The sequence below is a fragment of the Lepus europaeus genome, chromosome 4, assembly GCF_033115175.1.
Source record: "Lepus europaeus isolate LE1 chromosome 4, mLepTim1.pri, whole genome shotgun sequence".
Lineage (NCBI taxonomy): Eukaryota > Metazoa > Chordata > Mammalia > Lagomorpha > Leporidae > Lepus > Lepus europaeus.
In genome coordinates, this window is record NC_084830.1 from 48,786,946 (window position 1) to 48,805,417 (window position 18,472).

An 18,472-nucleotide genomic window follows, 5' to 3' on the forward strand; every position below is an offset into this window, starting at 1 on the left:
GTGACAATGACAGTCATGGGACGCTGCCTGAAGTGACACCGTTTTAAAAGGTGTGCCTGCTCTGTTTCATTGGCTCTTTCTTCTTCATTTTCCAAGTTAAGAGCCAAGGTCTCTATCTCTGTGTACTTTATGTCTTTGAGTTGCTCAAGGAAACAGTCCAGGGAGGTGATAAGAGTAAAGATTCAGGTTACAGGCCTGGGTGCATTAACTTTGGTGCGTCTTTGGGGTAAAGGTCAAGTGTTTCTAGCTATCAATTTTGTCATCTGAAAAAATGGGGTTATTAATCCGTTCTTTTTATGATTGATGTGAGATTAGCATGATTCAATCCATTGTGTAGTAAAGAGCTTAAGAAATGCTCTTCCTTTTTGCCCAAATTACAGTTAGTATTGTGTGTCTGTCTCCTCCAGCTTGGAAGGAAGCTCCTTCAGCCCAGAGACCACTGCTTTTCCCTTTACCCCTCTACTCTCAGTTTACTGCCTTGATGTATTGGGACTTTCCTTACTGTTTCTTCTGGAATTTCATGGGTCTTCCCATGGCTCCGTGAAGTCAACAGGCTATCTCACTGCAAACTAGTTCAAGGGCAAAGTGACTCATCCAGGTGTGTTCAGATGTGAAATGTACATTTGCATATCCTAGTTCCCTAAATGCTTTCTCTTTTCATTCCCATCTATCACCCCTCACAAAACACACACATACACAAAACATACCACTTTTACATACAGCAAACATACAGCACACATACACACATAGAATACATGTAGTACAATGCGTGCTACAAACACACAGCATATACACACCCTTTATCTACACTATTCTCTGTTCTCAGACTCAACCTTGCTCACCACCTGTTCCAGATTGTCCTGCCAAATGGCCATCAGACCCAAGTTCCCAGGCCTGTCAGGCTTGTGGGTGTGTTCAGCATTGTCACAGCAGGGCTTGACCCAGTAGGCTGTAGGCCAATCTAATAGACCTGGAATCAGACAGACCTGGCTTTCCATCTGGCTTTTTTTTTTTAAGATTTTATTTATTATTTATTTGAGAGGCAGATTTACAGACAGTGAGAGGGAGAGATAGAGAGAAAGGTCTTCATCTGCTGGTTCACTCCCCAAATGGCCACAACGGTCAGAGCTGATCCAAAGCCAGGAGCCAGGAACTTCTTTCAGGTCTCCTGTGTGGGTGCAGGGGCCCAAGCACTTGGGCCATCTTCTATTGCTTTCCCAGGCCACAGCAGAGAGCTGGATCAGAAGAGGAGCAGCCGGTAATAGAACCGGCGCCCATATGGGATGCTGGCGCTGCAGGTGGAGGATTAACCTACTACACCACCACGCAGGCCCCTCCATCTAGTTTCATCACTTCACAGGTAAGTACGTGCATCCTCTCCCAGTCTCGCCTTCCCCATCTGTACCATGGGATAGGGACAGCTCCTCGTGGGGTGAGGGAACGTGTGACCTTTCAGAGCGTGAGTCATCGCCGCGGGAGAACGTGGCTCATGCACTCACGCATTGCTCGGACACCGTGCGGCACCTGGGCCCCGACAGTGCAGGGACTCCTGCGATGGCTGAGACTCTGTCCTTGGTCTCAGAGATCTCCAGAGCAGTCAGTCTGGTCTGAAAAGTCAGAAAAAGGGGCATTGGAGGCAGGAAGTAAATGAAAAAGCTGCAGGAAGATAATACCAGGAAGGAAATGGATTTTCTGACATTAGATAAAGCTCAAATGAAGGAAGAAAATTTTAAAAAAAATTATTTTTTTTGAAAGACAGAGTTACAGAGAGGCAGAGGCAGAGAGAAAGAGAAAGGTCTTCCACCCACTAGTTCACTCCCCAGATGGCCGTAATGGCCGGAGATGAGCCAATTTGAAGCCAGAAGCCAGGAGCTTCCTCCAGGTCTCGCATGTGGGTGCAGGGGCCCAAGGACTTGGGCCATCTTCCAGTGCTTTCCCAGCCCATGGCAGAGAGCTGGATCTGAAGAGGAGCAGCTAGGGCTCGAACCGGCACCCACATGGAATGCTGGCACTGCAGGTGGTGGTTTTACCTGATATACCACAGCGCCAGCAGGAAGAAAATTCTTAAAAGTATCGATTAGATGCTTCCCATTTTGGGGAAGTGGGAGCATTTGAGCATTTGAGATAGGTTGGTTTTTCAGCACCCTGTGTTTTTGCTTGATTTTGTTTGAACGGTCTGGGCAGGGAGTGGCAAGCGATTGTGAATTCACTTTGACATATTTAGTGTCTCCTGCCTGTGCCAGGTGGTGTGGAGACTACACAGTGCATAGAGACAATTTGGCCTTTTTTTTTCTTGACAGGCAGAGTGGACAGTGAGAGAGAGACAGAGAGAAAGGTCTTCCTTTGCTGTTGGTTCACCCTCCAATGGCCGCTGCGTCCGGCGCATCTCGCTGATCCGAAGCCAGGAGCCAGGTGCTTCCCCTGGTCTCCCATGCGGGTGCAGGACCCAAGCACTTGGGCCATCCTCCACTGCACTCCCGGGCCACAGCAGAGAGCTGCACTGGAAGAGGGGCAACGGGGACAGAATCGATGCCCCAGCCGGGACTAGAACCCGGTGTGCCGGCGCCGCAGGTGGAGGATTAACCTAGTGAGCTGCGGCGCCGGCTGACGGTTTGGCCTTTAAGAAGCTGATGGTGGATGAACAGCCGTGGAAAGTGGGCATGGTGTGGAAGGAAGATAGCTGTGAGCAAATCGAGACTGGACATTGATGATCATAAGGGCATCATCACGGTCATGGCTATGATGTGGGAAGTGAGGCAGTGGGAGTTGAGTGGGAGAAAGAATTTCGTGGTTGGCTGGTGCAGTCACGGATGTCTTCTTGGAGGAAGTGGCATTGAGCTGACTTGAAGACTGCTGAAGACTTCTCCAAGTAGGGGTGGTTGAACGGAAGAGAGAAGGACAGATGGACCTGTGTAAAGAAAACAGCATGGGGCGGGCACAGCATGGGCTAAGCCTCTGCCTGCAGTGCAGGCATCCTATATGGACACCAGTTCGAGTCCCGGCTGCTCCACTTCCGATCCAGCTCTCTGCTGTGGCCTGGGATAGCAGCAGAAGATGGCCCAAGTCCTTGGGCCCCTGCACCTGCGTGGGATCCAGAAGAAGCTCCTGGCCTCTGGCTTTAGGTCAGCTCAGTGCTGGCCATTGCAGCCATTTGGGGAGTGAACCAGTGGAAGGAAGATTCTCTCTCTCTCTCTCTCTCTCTCTGCCTCTCTAACTCTGCCTTTCAAATAAATAAATAAATCTTTAAAAAGAAGAAGAAGAAAGAAAACAGCATGGGCAGAGACAGCGAGGAGGGAAGGGAAACACCTATTCAGAAAATGAGTGAAATCTCATTCTGCCCGGCGTTTCTGGCATGTGCCAAATGTGTGAGGCTTGGAGTCAATATATCTAGTTTCAAATTCTTACTTGTTGAGTATAGTGGATTGAATAGGGTTTCCCTAAAAATTTGTGCATACTTGAACCTCAAAATGTGACCTGATTTGGAAAAAAGGTCTTTGCAGGGGTCGTTCGGGAAGGAGCTTGAGCGAATGCATCCTGGATTTAGGGTGGGCCCTAAGCCCACTGTGTGGCGCCCTTAGAAGAGGAAGAGGTTGGGATACAGAGAGGAAGGCCACACAGAGATGGGGCAGATGCAGTTCCAAGCCAAGGGGTGGGTGGTACCCCCAGAGTGGGAGGCACAAGAAGCGTCCCCCTAAAGCCTTCAGCGGGGATCATGGCCCTGCCGACCCCACTGTGTGGGTTTCTGGCATCTCTGACTGCGAGAGAATACATTTCTGTTGCTTTTCTCACTGAGTTTATTTAGCCGTAAGAAAACTAAGTGCATGGGTTTACTTAACAGCAAGTACTTGGTGTGGATAAACCGCAATTTGTTCAAGGATACTCATGCCCATCCCATAGAAATACCGTGAGGATTGACAGTGAAGCACTTGATGTACTAACTGCCTGTCATGGGAGCAGCTGGGAGTGAGCCAGCAGGAAAGGTAAGCCTGAGAGTGGTGGGGGAGCTCGGAGCTCCAGGCTGGGAAGTGGACTTGGCTCCAGAGACAAGGGCCAGGGCCTGCCTATTTCCAGAGGTGTGACAGGTTAAAGAGGAGCTGTTTCAGGATGACCCAGGAGAGCTGAGCCTCGTGGGGAGTGGAAGGCACCAGCCCCAGCTCAGGGAGGCCTCCATGAGGCCTGGACCAGAGCCCACAGAAGGCACTGCGGGTGCTGGGAGGGAGGCCATTCATTGGAGCCTCCCAAAATGCACTTGGGGTGTTTATTGGACTGGGTGCACACATCTGGCAGCATTAACGTTTTAGATGAGAAGTACTCAGAAAGCAACAAAACCTGATGCCCTCAAATGCCAGAGAGTGGTGCAAAATGACAGAGAGTGGGGCAGAGGGAAGCTTTTAGCAAGGCCGAAGTACGGGAGGACCAAGAGGCACGCTTGCTGGTACCACCCAGAAGTGCCAAGGCACTTGTTTGACTTGAGGATGATTTGATTGGATTTCGGAGGGCCCTTTCTGGAATAGTATTTGCACACACGTACAGATACACACACCAGTTTGCACCAGTCTCATTTAAAGGTAGGGAGTGAGGGTACAGATGACAGATGTTTTAAACATCTGGTGGGGAACTCTAGCTAGCACGTATCTGTTGGGCTGGGCTGCATCCTGGGGAGGGGAGCACCCCAGACACAAGGGAAGCACAAGTGTGTGGCTATCAGAAAATGGGCAAAGAGAAGAGCTATGAGGAAGCAATTTGAGCAGTTTGTCAGCCTTTATTTGCCTAAATAACACAAGCAGATATATTTACAAGCAGTAATTTCTTTTTCTGTAAACAGCAGTCTAGACAAAGCAATGAGGTGGGAGTGCAAGTCCTATTAACAAAAACAAGGAAAATGGCCTTGTGATTCATCTATTTGATGCTGAGATGGAACCGGTGGTCTGCTGTAACGGGCTTCAATATTTGAAGACAGCAGAGTGAGGAGCTTGGTTTATTTGAGGAACAGGTGAACTGGGACGGAAAAGAAAATGAAGTGGAAGCAGGGCCTCCAGATGTCTTTTGGCCAAGAACTGCAACCCCAGAGAGGCAGGCAGGCAGGCAGGCAGGAAGGCCCTTGGCCTGGTGCCCCGCCCCCAGCCCTGCGTGAAGGGTGCGTTCTGACTGTCAAGTGTGAGCAGCTGAGTCACAGCGCGATGACGGCGTGGATGGGGATGAAGTGACTGACGCTTAGCTCTCTCCCTCTTTGTCATTCAGCAGCACACGCAGACCTGTTGTCTCCAAAAGATGACTCAAGGTTGAGCGCGAGAGGATCTGCACTATCAGATCCGCCTCCTCCTGTGTACACAGCAGACAGAAATCGGGACTCGGATGAGTGTAATTTGGCCCGATGACTCAGTAGCCCAGTTGGCCTAGAACCCAGGGCCCACCCAGCTCAGCGGTTCCCTGGACCCACACTGCAGTCAGACAGCTGCCCCCCTTTCCCGTTCTTCAGGGAGGAGCACTTGGCTGTTTCGCTTGGACTTCTGCTTCTGGGCCTTACGCCCCTCTCCAAACCTTGTCCTGAATACCCAGATCAAGCTCAAGTGTCCTGGGCTTCAGGCCTCTGCCAGGTGAAAGAATTGTGTAAGAAGTGTTGGTGAGCGCTAATGTCCTCCCTCCAGAGAACACCGGGCTTGGCGCGGAGAAGCCCGAGACGCTAGTCCTGTGCTTAGTGAGCTTACAATCCTCACATAGAGAATAAGAATAACGATACTAACCCCAGAGGGGTTTGGAGACGACAGACAGAGATAAGTAACTGTGATGAACTGTAACCCCTGAAAGGTGTTCAAATCTTACAAGGTTGCTACAGCGCTGTGCAGCCCTGAGTTGGTTCAGGGCTTTTGTGCTCCAGTGTGAGGTCAAAAGCTCTTTGGGGGGGGGGGGGGGCTGGTGCTATGGTATAGCAAGTAAAGCTGCCACCTGCGGCACCGGCATCCCATATGGGAGCTGGTTCAAGTCCTGGCTGCTCCTCTTCCGATCCAGCTCTCTGCTGTGGCCTGGGATAGCAGAAAATGGCTCAAGTCCTTGGGCTCCTGCACCACGTGGGAGACGTGGAAGAAGCTCCTGGCTTCTGGCTTTGGATCGGTGCAGCTCCGGCCATTGCTGCCAACTGGGGAGTGAACCAGTGGATGGAAGACCTCTCTCTCTCTCTCTCTCTCTCTCTCTCTCTCTCTCTGCCTCTCCTTCTCTCTCTGTATAACTCTGACTTTCAAATAAATAAATAAATCTTAAAAAGAAAAAGAAAAGCTCTTTTGGAGTAGGTGGGTCTCTCAGCGCCCACCCCAGCTCAGCTCCTGATTCCAGCGCATAGACAGACGCGTACCTACTTCGCTGATGTATTGGACTGGCCTGGTCATCGTCCCCGAGGATGTATAAAGCCAGTTAAAAAACATTAGCAGCTGGGAAAATGCCACACATCTCCTCTGGCAGCCAAGGAAGGGAACTCTTAATTTGATTTCCTTTATTGTGTCTTTGAACAGACTGGGCAATGAGAAATGCTATTTTAGGTGAAGATGAGGACGTTTGACTCATAAAAAAATTAGGTTGCTTGGTGACCTGGTCTGTTCTCCTGCTGGGAAGCTGCACACGGCTGCATCCAACAGGCCAACGAGGCTGTAGGGTTTCGCAGGGGCTTCCGGTTATAACTGAGTGCGGCATTGAAGGCAGCAGTGAACACAAAGAATCCACCTGTTCTGTGCCTGAGAAGGAAGGTGCAGACTAGAGTGGGTGGCTAAAAAGATGGGATGGGATGGCTGTGAGGAGGGGGCCCTCTGCCATCCAGGGGCCCACGTTGGAGTCCTGGCTTCGCCTGATCCAGGCTGCGTCACTTGGGCATCTTTCTAAAGCTTGGTTCTTTTCATCTGAATGGAAACATTGAATGACAGCATAAAAAAATTGAACTTCTTAGGTTGTACGGGGGAACACATGGGAAAATGCGTACTATGTACTCGAAGAAGCCCTTGGCACCCTGTGAAGGGTCAAAAACTTTGAGCAGTGTTTCATGATTTTCTTTATTCAAACCCAAACTAAGAGCCATCAGAGGTGAGTCCAAGGAGGAATCCGGAAGCGAGGAAGGCTGTCTATTGGGAGACCACCTTACTCCATTGTTCTCAATTTTCATTTTCTCCTTGGGCAGTCTTGATTCTCATCTGTGGGTGACCTGACTTAGTGTCCTGACCCAAGAGTGGACCACTCTTCCTGGCCAAAGAACTTCCCCCTTGGCAGCTGAGAATAGGCTAGACATGTCAAAAAGGCTTTATTAAGTTCTGAGGTCACTCAGCAACTTGATTTCTGAACGTATCCAGATAGACCACAATGGTAGAGGTAATTAGCTCCCAACCCCTTGGGCATATGCTGGGGTCCAGATGGTCTCAGGCCTCTTACTGGAATTTCTTGTTTCCAAGCTCCCAAACCTCTATGAGACGGTTCCCCTTAAGGACTCCCCACTCAGGAATGATCTCATGGAATTAGAAGCCTTCTCTGTTCTCTCTCAGTAAAAAATTATGTATTTGAAATGCAGAGACAGGGATCCTCCACCCAGTGGTTCACTCCTCAAATGCCCACAACAGCCAGTGCTGGGCCAGGGCAAAGCCAGGTGCCAGGAACTCCATCCAGGGTCCCACATGAGTGGCAGAGACTCAAGTACTTAAGCTGTCCCCTGCTGCCTCCCATGGTGTGTGTTAGCAGGAAGCTGGACTTGACTTGAGCCAGGACTCACACCCAGGCACTCCGCTATTGGAAGTGGCATCCCAAGCGATGTCTTAACTGCTGTGCATAACAGCTGCCCCGACCGTCTTTCTTAATCCTAGGTCCCTGAATGAGATCCAGGCATCTCCCTTCCCTAGAGGACTGGCCCAGTATGTTTCTCCTGGTGAGGTGTGAGCCTGCCCCTGCTCCACCTGGGACTTTACCCTCGACCGTCCAGACGCTGTGCCACGTGCCACTTTCCCAAAGCATGTTCTCTGGGGTCCTTGCTCACTGTTGGATGAATGTGAATTCTGCTGAGGAGGAGGTCTCCATAGTCAAATACATGCAGGGAAAATTAAAGAACAGGAAATAGGTCTATTTTTATTGTGGGAAAAAACCTCATAAGAATTTACCATTTTAATCATGCAGTTCTGTGACACTAAGCATATTCACACTGCTGTGCAGCCATCACCACCATCTGCATCCAGAAGGTTTTCGTCATCCAACGTGAAAATCTGGACCCATTCAGGAATAACACCCTGGGGTTCCCCCTACCCCTAGCCCCTGGCAATTCACTTGACTGGGGGTCTCTATGAATTTGTCAGTGCCAGCGCCTCACATGAGTGGAATCAAACTCTGCTTGTCCTTTTGAGACTGGCTTCTTTCACGTGGCGTAGTATCCTCAAGGTTCATGCACGTTGGAGCATATGTCAGAATTTCCTTCCTTTTCAAGGCTGAATAATGTTCCATTGTGTGTGTCTACCACACGATGTTTCTCCATTTATTGATGATGGCCACTTGGGTTGCTTTGACCTTTTGGCTATTGTGAATAATTCTCCCATAAATTTGGGCCTAAAAAATCTGCCTGAGGCCCTGATTTCAGTTATTTTGAGCATATACCTGGAAGTGGAATTTCTGAATCATCAGGCAATTCTGTTTTTATTTTTTGAGTACTTTGCTTCCTTCCTCTCTTTTTTATTTATTTGACAGAGTTAGACAGTGAGAGAGAGAGAGAGACAGAGAGAAAGGTCTTCCTTCTGTTGGTTCACCCCCTCAAATGGCCGCTACGGCAGGAGCTACGCCGATCCGAAGCCAGGAGCCAGGTGCTTCCTCCTGGTCTCCCATACGGGTGCAGGGCCCAAGCACTTGGGCCATCCTCCATTGCCTTCCTGGGCCATAGCAGAGAGCTGGACTGGAAGAGGAGCAACCGGGACTAGAACCCGGTGCCCATATGGGAGGATTAACCAAGTGAGTCACGGAGCCGGCCCCTCTCTCTCTCTTTTTGTTTTATTTGAGAGGCAGAGATGGGGGTGTGGAGAGAAAAAGAGAGAGAGAGAGCGCAAGTTCCCCGTCCACTGGTTCATCCTTCAAATGTCTACAATGGCCAGGACAGGGCTGTGCCGAAGCCAGGAGCCAGGAACTCAATGCAGGTTTGTCACGTGGGTGGCAGGGACTCAATCCCCTGCTGCCTCTCAGGGTCAGCATCAGCAGGAAGTAAGTCCTGGGAGCCAGAGCCAGGGATTGAACCAGGCTCTGCTATGGGATGTGGGTGTCTTAATGGCAAAGCAGGTTGCCTGCCACCTGCCTATATTTTAGTTGGGTTACTGTTTTCTTTTTGAATTGTATGGGTTCTTTATGTGTTCTGGATATTATTCCTTAACAGATGTATGATTTACAAATATTTTCTCCCACTCTTTGACTTCCCTCTGTACTCTATTGCTAATGCCTTTGGTGCACAAAAGTTTTTAATTTTGATGATGTCCAATTTATGTTTCTTTTGTCACCTATGCCTTTAATGGCATATCTATCATTGCCAAATCCAACATGGCGACAATTTCCCCTGTGCTTTCTTCTGAGAGTTTTACAGTCTTACCTCTTGTGTTTAGGTCTGTGGTCTGCTTTAACTCTTCCATGTCATGTAAGGTAAGACCTGACTTTATTTTATTTTCACATGGGAATAGGTTTCTTGCATCAGCTAGAGTTTGTTGGTTGCAAGGAACAGAAACTGAGATGGGCTACTTTAAGGAAAATTATTGAAAGAAATTTATGAATTAAGGGAAAAACCGAATAGTCATGTCTCTGGATATATAGGATCTGGGAAAGATTTAGGAACTTTAATCACAGGAACTCGTACACTCTTCCTAAGGGAGCCATGACCTGTGAGACTCAGCTCCAATAACTTTATGTGTGATTCTGAGCTGGAGACCACATTGGGGCCTATAGGTGGAAGTGTGTGTGCGCGTGTGTGTGTACATGCATGTGTACATGCATGTGTGTGTACATGTGTGTGTGCATGCTGAGGATGAGGCAGCACTATCATTTCATGTTCTCAACAAGCATACTACATAAACTACGCAGGGCAAGGGTGGATGGGTGGCAGGAGTGGTTCCCCAAGGAAACGCGAGTGCTGTTACCAAAGCAGGGAGGAGGGCGGCCTGGGCAGGCCCGACAACAGACGCCCACTACTTCTCTTCCTTAGCACAATTGACGTTGCTTTGTGCATCCTGGGCCGGGAGGCACAGCGTGTGAGCACTTCCCTGCTTATCCACAAAACCCTTGGGGACGGCTTCAAGGAGGAATGTTCCTCAGAACACGTGTTGGGAAGTGTACTGTCGTGCTACGAAAAACAACTCCGGATGTGTGCAGCTTCCCTGGGAGAGTCTGATGCGAGCAGGCCTTGTGAGCACATTGTGCTGCACACTGCTCCACGCTCCATGGCAAAGGCCAGAGAAAGCTTCTGGATCAAGGGAAGAGCTGTTCTCTCACAATGCACTACCAAGCTTCCAAAAATGCAAATGCAGGCAACGGCATTCAGCCGACACGATCCAGCTTCCCTACCCCGACAGTTAAATTCCCCACGACTACCCACATGAGAGCTGGATTTTGGAAGGAAGTCCCTGTAAACACAGAAGAGAGAGTCTGCCTATTGTGACCTGGTACGCACTGGCTTGGCTCGGCCAGGTGTCTGGTTGGCTACGTCGTGAGTGTCTGACTGGCCTCAGTCTCGGAGAGATTGGAGGCAGAGAGAGAGGTGGCAGCTGGGCGGGGGCCGGTCCATGAATCCATTGCTGAGTTGGGCTTCTTTTGTGACTTTCAGAATTGGTTTTTGGTTTCTGCTGCCAGCACTGCCCGCTATGTCCAGCTTCTCCAGTTTGCAAGCAGGCATCTGTACTTCTGCCACTTCATAAACCCTGGCATGTGAGCACCACAGGGCCACCCACCCGGGCCACGGCTCCCCTCCCTCACCAGCTCCAGGTAAGGTGGGCATGGCTGTTTTTGCATTCTAAAAGTGAGTGCTGATTGGCAGGGTGATTTGGTGCCTGGGTTTTGGGGCTTCCCTGGGAGCCTCTTAAGGTTTGAAGTCAGCTTCCTAAGCCTCTGGTCTCCAAGGCTGGCCCTGCTCCTTCCAGGGCTGGGTTTGGGGATCAATGCTGAATGCAATAATCAGACCAGAGAGCATGGGCAGTGGGGATGGTCCTTGTCCCCTGGGTGGTGATGTCTAGGATGTGAGATGGGAGGCAGGACGCTGAGGATCTGGGGTTCAGCTGCAGCTCCTCCACCAGCTTCTGGTCGCCTCTGTGGCTAGAACTTGTTCTCTATAAAGTGAAGAGTTAGGCTCAATTCATTCAAAACCCAACATCTACTGAACTTCAGTGATGCAACAGGCTCTGTGATAGAGGGACGTGCCATTAAAGAATTCTTGCTGCGTGTCCCTGGGAAGGTGATTTCTAAGGACTCTGAACTCCCAGAAGCCCTGGGACACTGGGTGCTTTCCAAGGCCTTGGCACAGTGGCACTCTTCCTCCCAGGGCTGGCCTTCAAGCCACAGGTCTAAGGATACACAGCTATTAAGTAGCGGACTCCCAGTCCAGTGCTCTCTGCTCTGAAGCCTGCTACCTCTGCCCCTGCCCCTCTCCTCCCAGACTCTTCTATCCAGTGGCATAAGAGCTACCACCTGCCAAACACTTCCCAGGCATATCTCAAGGATATGCATATCAGCCCCAGTAGGTACTGCTGTTGTCAGTATTGTCAGAGAGGTTGTGTTCTTTGCCCAGAGTCACACAGCTTGTCTGCAGTATTTGATTGCAGCCCTGTCTGGAGCTGCTATGCTGCACTGCCTCCTGGAGTCATCATGAGACACCACTGGGAGGACACGGGCTCTGTTCTTGCCCAGAAAGCAGAAGGTATTCCCATTGGTAGGCTTCTTCCCCAGGCTCCTGCTGGAGGAGGCGGAATAACAGAGGAGCCTGGAGAGCCAGCTGTGAAGAGACTCTGGCCAGGGCCTGTTCTGGGCCAAATGTCAACTTTCAAGGCCCCAAAGACATTCTGAGTCCTGGGGGCTCAGCGATCCCAAGGAAGAGCCTGCTGGGAGCCAGCAGAGGCTACCCTATTCCCCGAGGGACACCGTGGATGGTCAGGAAGACATCTTCCCCACTAAGGGGTGAGGCCTGTGCTTCCCTCCGTGGTGCCTGCTGCCCTGGCCTCTCTCCCCTGCCCTGGGCCCCCCACCGGGAGAGGACTCTCTTCCCCCCACAGTCTGCCCCCGCACAGGGAGGTCCTGAGGAGAACAAATTTGCTCAGGGCTCCTGCCACCATGTCCCCCCACACACCCCGTCCCCTCTCCTTCCACCCCACCCTGAGATTCTCCCCACCTGCAAGGCTCCCTGGGTGCCTTACAGCCAGGAGGTGGCCTCCTAACTCGCCGAACGATGACCTTGCAGGCTGAGACTCATTTCTTAGCTACAGGAAGTGTGTGGGACCTGTGGCGGCTCTGCAGGGGACCTTTGAAGATAGCCAGGTGGCTCAGGAACAGTCAGGGCCAGGGAGGAAGCTGCAAGCTGTAGGGGGAGTAAACCAAGCCCTGCAGGCCCCAGGGGCTGAAGTCACTCCGGGGTGACACATGCTAACAGAGGAAGGTCACGGGTTCCACAGAGGCGGGCGTGAGGCTGGCACCTGTGAGTCACCGTGGGAGAAACTCGCAGCCATGCCCCGAAACCCATGTCCCCGGACCGAGCCGTGTCCACAGCCGCCCTCCCATAGAACCCGTGATTAATGATCATAAAAGCACCTTGCAAATGGGAGCCTCTGCACCGGGTTTGCCGTCAGCCTGAGTCTGGCAGTTCACATTCGATTAATTTTTATCTGGCCTGCCAGGGAAGGGCCCTGCTCGAGCTGAAAGCACTGAATTGCCTGTCAGGGCCCGGGGCGGTCACAGCCCCGTAAAATAGAGATGACAAAAGCCGAACAGATGGGCGAGTAATGAGCTTAATTCTCTTGCCCACCCCCTGGAGACCCGGGGAGGTAAAATCAAGTGCTCCTGGAATGTAAGAGGGAAATGTGGCAGCAGGTTTTTCCTCTTGCTCAAGAAATAGAGTATTTTAAGAGGGAAATTTCCAGTGCCCATGGATTTGGATCCCGCAGTGGCAGGAGGGAGGGATGCAAAGGGAGCTGAGGAGGGGCTCCTTTTGGGTCTGGATGAGGGTGGCTGTGGCCCCTAGCAGCTCTTGCTTTGCCCTCCGGCCCAATTCAGAAGCATAGCCACGATGCTGCTGTGTGTGGCTGGCCCCAGGCACGAGCCTGGACAGCAGGAGTGCGATTCCTGGCCTGTGTGTGCCATGTGTGTTCATTGGATCCCCGGCTGGCTGTCAGCCCCTGAGCCAAGACCCCCGGGGCCCCCCAGAGGGCCTCAGGAACAGCCAAGCACAGGCTCCTGTTGGAGTCAGGGTAGAGGGGATTGGGGAAGCCAAGGAGACTGGTGATGGGGGTAGGGGAGGCTGGCAAGTCCCCGAGGGCAGGGTGAGGCGGGAGGATTGGGGTCTGGGGACTTGGCGCCACTTCTTGAGCCTGTAGGTAAGGCCAGCGTGCCGTGGCGGGGAGTCTGGAGTTTGGGGATACATGTTCTGAACTCTGACCACCTAATTAGATTTATCCAGAGAACCTGAGTGAGCCAAACCCGGCTGCACCTGTCGGAGCTCCTTGGGGAAGCTACTTAATCTCTCTGAAACCCAGGTTTCTCGTTTATAAAATGGTGGTAATCCGCAGAGCCAGCATGGGAGCCATCGGAGCTGCGCCCGAGGGCCGGGTATGGTATGGTTCAGGCCCTACTGCCCGGCCAAGTCCCCCTCCCTCAACAGCACCACAGACCAACCCCCGGCCCTTCCCCCAGATCTGACTGCCCCACCGCGCCCCCTTCAAAGCCCTCGGAACTCTGTTGTCCTGCCTAGGACTTCTCCCTCGAATTTCCTGCCTCTGCAGCGTTTCCAAGTGCCCCACCCCCACCCCACCTCTCTCCTGCCATAACTGTTGTCTTGTTCCTCACTCCGCATGCCTGCTCCTCTCTTATCCACCAGGGAAAGCATCACTCATTAAGGGCGGGCACTGCTGAAGACTCGGCCTAGCTGGGTATGGTTCGAAGATGGAGCAACAACCTGCAAGTGAGTCTCTCCTCCTGGCAGTCTAGAGTTCTTCTGAAGTACTCTTATTTATTTATTTTTTTTCCTGTTCTAAGGGCCCCGGTTGTTTTTCCCGTTTGAAGAAGACTCCATTTTTTTTTTTTTTTTAAGATTTATTTATTTGAAAGGCAGAGTTACAGAGAGGGGGAGCAGAGGCAGAGAGAGATGTGCACAGAGATCTTCCATCTGCTGGTTCACTCCCCAAATGGCTGCAATGGCCAGGGCTGGGCCAGGCTGAAGCCAGGAGCCAGGGGCTTCTTCCTGGTCTCCCACATGGGTGCAGGGGCCCAAAGACTTGGACCAACTTTTGCTGCTTCCCCAGGCCATCAGCAGGGAGCTGGATTGGAAGTGGGACAGCCAGGACTCAAACCAGTGCCCATATGGGATGCCAGCACTGCAGATGGCGGGTTTACTCACCATACCAGAGTGCCAGTCCAACTCCACCTTCTTATAATTTTATCATATATAATGTTTTCCTTTATTAATAGTTTTTCCCCCTTGTAAGTATGTTCACAACTGAAAATGGTCCAAAGTATGTTTGACTAAGGTAAACCAGTAGTTATCAGCCTGTCTGGGCATGGGAGTAACCTACAATATTTAATTTTATTTATTAATATTTTATTTATTTGAAAGGCAGAGTTAGATCGAGAGGGAGAGACAGAGAGATCTCTGTTGGGTGACTCCTCAAATGGCCTCACTGGCCAGAGCTGGGCCAGGCCATAGCCAGGAGCCAGGAGCTTCTTCCAGCTCTCCCACATGGGTTCAGAGGCCCAAGGATTTAGGCTGTCTTCTTCTGCTTTCCCAGGCCATAGCAGAGAACTGGATGGGAAGTGGAGCAGCTGGGACTAGGACTGGCACCCATATGGGATGCAGGCACCACAAGCGGCAGCTTAACCTGCTACACCACAGTGCCAGCCCCTACCTACAGTCCTGGGACTCGTGTTGTGGTAAAGCAGGTTGAGCTACTGCTTGCAGTGCCAGCATTCCATATTGGTGTACAGGTTCGAGTCCCAGCTGCTCTACTTCCAATCCAACTCCCTGCTAATGCACCTGGGAAAGCAGCAGAGGATGACCTAAGTGCTTGGGCCCCTGCAGCCACGTGGAAGACGAGTGAAGCTCAGGGCTTCTGGCTTTGGCCCAGCATAGCTCCAGTTGTTGTAGCCATTTGGGGAGTTAACCAGTAGATGTTAGCTATCTCTCCCTCCCTCTCTGTCTCTCCCTCTCTGTCACTCTGCCTTTCAAATAAATAAAATAAATCTTAATGCCCAGAACTGTGGTAGGCTTTGACTATTGTTAGCTTGTTTTTTTAAAAGATCCCCAGGTGGCTCTAATAGTAGGTGGGCTGAAAGCAATTGGAGTAAAAGCACCGTGTGTCTGAGATGAATTTTGCTTCCCTATAGTATGGACATCTTGAAGCCATTTTTCGTTTTATTAGTTCTCCTTGAGCAGTTTTCTCCTTACTGTCACACAGTGGTGGAGCATCCAGGGCATGACAGGAACTCGCCGAAGCCGAGCCGCCTTCACTTGTACTGTTGCTCCCGAGGGCAACCTAGGGAGGGGTGAGGAACGAGGTTGTGAAGACAGACGCTTCACCGCTGTCTGCCCGACTCCTCGTCTGTAACATGACCAAATGAAAACCCCGACTCCGGGGGTGGGCGTTTAGCCTAGCAGCGGAGACACCAGAGCTTCCTGCCAAAGCAGTCCTGGGCAGGCAGGGGTGGGGCTCGTGCCGTTGGATCCCTGTCACTCCCATGGGAGACCTGGATGGAGTCCCCGGTCCTTGGCTTCAGCCTGGCCCAGTCCTGGGCATTGCAAGTATTTGGGAGAGGGGTGTACCAGGATATAGGACTCTGTCTCTGTTTCTCTCCCTCTCCACCAGGAATAAATTTATAAGAACGCCCACTTCATGACTGCTTGCATCCTACAGCCTAGGATTGCTATGAGGACATGATGTATATATACATGGGTATATTTTGATATAAATAATAATAGATATAAGATATGATGGGATTATTGTCTTGTTCACTCAGTTCACCCCTCAGCTGGCTCACTCTTTGGTCCAGTTTCCAAAGCAAATGTGATGGCAGTGGCTAGGGTGACGTAGTGGTGCCCTGACACTGGGCTGGAGTACATTATTGTTGGAAGAGAGCAGAAGAGAGCCGTTCCTGTTGTCTGGGGAGCCCTGAGCTCTGCCAATGCAAGATTATTAAGAGCATTAAGAAAATTCTCTAGTGTACTTAGGTCTCCTCTTTGTTTTCCAAGTGGAGTTTTCTGGAGCCTAATACTCATTTCAATGTGTGATTAATTGAGTAGTGTAGCTCAGCTGGGGTGTCCTGGGCATAGTGGGCACGAGCAAGGATCCAAACATCTTCTCATGGGGGCCTGGGCCAGGTGGGAGGTTGAGGGGGGTGGCAGATGACGTCTTGGAATCCCAGAGTTAGAATCAGTGGGGCTGTTTGACATCTAGACATGTCTGTGAGGACACAGAACCTGGGAGAGTTAAGTGCATCCAAAGTTGCACAACTGGCAACGGGTGAAGCTCGGGCAGGGGGACTATGGGGATTACGACCACCACTGGGCCCACCCTGTGTCAGGCTTTGTGGTAAATCTTTATCTTGACTTTCGTAGCTGTACCGCACGATGTGTAGAAGCGGCTGTTTTTTATCAGTGCCATTGGGTAGTTAGAGAACTGAGGTATTCTGGTATTATAGCAAGTATGTGAAGGGTCAGGGCACAATATAGCCTGTAACACTAGGGGGACCATTTAAAGTGTTGGAATGATATTTAAAAAGCAACCCTAAAGGGGGCTGGCATTGTGGTGTAGCAAGTAGAGCCACCGCCTGCGATGCCAGCATCCTGTATGGGTGCTAGTTTGTGTTCTGATTGCTCTGCTTCTGATCCAGCTCCCTGCTGATGGCCTGGGAAAAGCATCATGAGATGGCCTGAGTACTTGGATCCCTGCCACCCACATGGGAGACCCAGATGAAGCACCTGGTTTCAGCCTGGCCCAGCCTTGGCCGTTTTGGCCATCTGGGGAGGGAACCAGCGGACAGAAGATCTTTCTAACTTTCCCTCCCTCTGTAACTCTTTCAAATAACTAAATCTCAAACAAAAACAAAAATCTTATAACATTTCTGTTTCTTGGGACAGACTGTTCATACTGTCTTCATGGTCTTATGTTAGGAGGAATCTGATTAAAACAACAACAAACTCTTCCCTAAAGGCAAAAACCAGAAAACCAAGATCTCACATCATGTTCTTTTCATCTCATTCACTGAGATGTGAAAATAAATCGGAACTTAAAGCTTTGATTTCTGATAAAATGGAAAGACAGCTGAGAGAAGCAAAGACTTGTGACCTCAGAGAAGCCATATGATTTGGGGGATGGGCACTGTGTGTGATTCACATTGGAAGTCCCATCTGTGGGTTAAAATGGACCAGCCCCAAACAAGTCCCTTATTTGGAGAATTATGGAAGAAAGGCAGAGAGACATGATCTTATGTAGTGGAAAAATCTAAATTTAAAACATTTTATTTATTTGAAAGGCAGGAACACATACACATACAGAAAGAGAGAGAGAGAGAAAGAGAGAGGTGTCTTCCACCCACTGGTTCACTCCCCAAATGCCTTCAACAGCTGGCGCTAGGTCAAACCAGTGAGCAGGTAAGAAGTCAGTCCAAGTCTCCCACATGGGTGGCAGGGACCCAGTATCTGATCCATCACCTGAGGCCTCTCGGGGTGTGCCTTGGCAGGAAGCTGGATTGGAAGTGGAAGCAGGGCTCGATCTCGGTATGAGATGTGGGTGTCCTAAGCAGTGGCTTAACCTGCTGTAGCACAATGTTGCTGCCATAAAATATTTAGAAAACATACAATTTTATCATGCTATCTTTTATTGAGCAGTATGTGTGATACTATTATACCACATAAGATGGGAGAATTAACAGAGTTAAACAGGCGTGATAATGTCTCAAAAGCACCCAAAAATTGCACAATTAGAATGCGGTGTAATGCGGTGGTTCCGTGTTTAGACTGGGGAGCTGATTTCCTGGGTTCATATCTTGGAGGCTGCACTTTATTAGTTGAGTCACTTTGGGCACGTTTTCTTGCTTTCCCTCTGCCCGAGTTTCCTTGTCATGGATCACGTTGTTTTCAGATCTGAATGAGTTCATATTATGTGTGTCCTGATGCAGAATTCTCTTTACGTGGATCCTTCTGTGGTTGGCGTTTTATTGCTAGTGGTGTGGTTTTTGAATTGGAGCAACCACTCCCCTAGTTTCTGGTCTTTACCTTTGTCCAGAGCTGCCTGGG